The following is a 2,036-nucleotide window of genomic DNA, read 5'->3' as shown; positions in this document are numbered from 1 at the left end:
GGGCTTGTGAACTCTGGTCATCACTTTTTAAGAAAAAGTTTTCAGTCTTGAACGAGTGACTAATCTTTTGTATTTATAACCTCAAAGCAAACTATTTGTTTTTTTTAAAAGATATTTGCAAAATTAGTTTATCAGTTCCACTCAATCTGAACAACTCAAATTTAACTTAAATTTGGCATTAACTTTTCCTTTTTCACTTTCTCTTCTTTGTTTGCTTAAGCCTTAAGGAGTAGGGCAGGTTTTATGATTTAGCTCCATGGACGCAACCTTTTTATTTAAATCAAAATTACTAATTTTATATAAATAATATCGAAACTTTTTTTTTTGTTATTAAAATAGTACTCAAACATCTTAAATTCTCAAAATAATATTTATTTTGATGAGGCGGAGGCACAACTTGGCAAGGGTAGGTACGTATCTACTTTGAAATTTGAATTTTCTTCAATTAGATATTTAATTTTATTGATGATGTCCACTAGAATTTTTCACGCCAACACTAAAATATGTGTTTTTTGATTAATTATTTATTTTAAGTACGGTGCCCACTTTAAAATTTTATTTGTATCTATTCAATTTTTAAAAAAAATGCCGTTAATATTATAGTATATATTCTAAAAAATATTTTTGAATTTTATGATCCCATGGGACGAAGACGTTTCTTCAAATGATCCCATGGGACGAGGATTCTTCCTTAAGACAGTGTCTTTTCATATGTGGCAAACCGTGCAATAAAGCCAAAGGCACTCTTTTGTTAAATAACCAAATATAACTTGAAAATGAGAGTTAATTAAGGCAGGTTTTGACCGTTTTACAATCTTAAGAGATAAATGAACCACATATTTCTAAATTATTATTCTTATATTAAATCTGTATATAAACTCTTAAATATGATAATTTTATCCTAAAATTATGACTCTCATTCTAAATTGATCTCTCAATCTTTTGAACATTCAAAATTCACCCACAAACTATAATCCTCATTCTAAATTGATCCCAAACTTTTGAGCGTTCCAATAACATCCCCCAAAATTATTCAAAAGTTAAGGGAGGAAATTACAATGTTTAAAGGTTTGGAGACCAATTCAAAATGAATATATTAGTTTGAAAATAGATTTAAAATGCTAAAAAATTCGGAGAACAATTCAGAATAAGAATCATAGTTTAAGAACGAATTTAAATTGTTAAAAATTCTAGAGACTAATGTAAAAATGTAGAACACGCTTTTGATACGTGTAATACAATTAACTCCAATCTTAATTCAGAATATATATTTTACATATGTTCATTGGTTGTAATTATGCAATATGAATAACACTGAGTCTTTCCATTTTCTTAATTTTCAATCAAAAATGTTATTTAACTAAATTTATTGCATCAGCAAAACACGTGGCCTCTACACGTGCTTCCGTCTCCGATCAGGTTCCGATTTCTTACATGTAGTAACAAACAAGAACATAGTTTTTTTACTTCCGTTATTTAACGGCAGAACCCACAGATGCCGTCAACCCCTTAACCCCGTCTATCGGTCTATATAAATACCACGTCCTTAATTTGTTTTCGTCTCCTTTGTCTCGATTTCTTTCTTCCTTTTTCATTTAATTTTTTCCTATTTTTGGCTTCATTTTCCAAAATCTAAACCACCGAGCTGTTCAAATCCAAAGCTTTCCGTTTTTGGGAAGGTCTCGGATTCTCGGCCGATATATAGCCTGCATTTTTGTCACCCTACCGATATATTTTATCATTTCTTCTCGATTTCTCGAGATTGTTCAGCTCATTCAAAGATTTTAAGGTTTTTCTGATATCAAAGCTTCAAGCTTTAGAAGAACGGAGCAAAGTTTCGTCGTTCAACCTCTAAGACATTCAAATTCTTTACTGTGTTATTAAAGTCGAACAAGGTGACTGGGTCTTCTCCTCCTCCTCCTTTTCCCTAGCTTTTTTTTCTTGTCTCAGCAAACAAACAGAGCATTACTTTTCCTTTATGCTTTGCATTATTTTTTAATGTTATTAAAGCTATTCGTTCTGAGTACGTGTTTTTA

Source organism: Hibiscus syriacus, unplaced genomic scaffold, assembly GCF_006381635.1.
Source record: "Hibiscus syriacus cultivar Baekdansim isolate YM2019G1 unplaced genomic scaffold, ASM638163v2 tig00112047_pilon, whole genome shotgun sequence".
NCBI lineage: Eukaryota > Viridiplantae > Streptophyta > Magnoliopsida > Malvales > Malvaceae > Hibiscus > Hibiscus syriacus.
Note: the sequence above shows the minus strand (reverse complement) of the source record.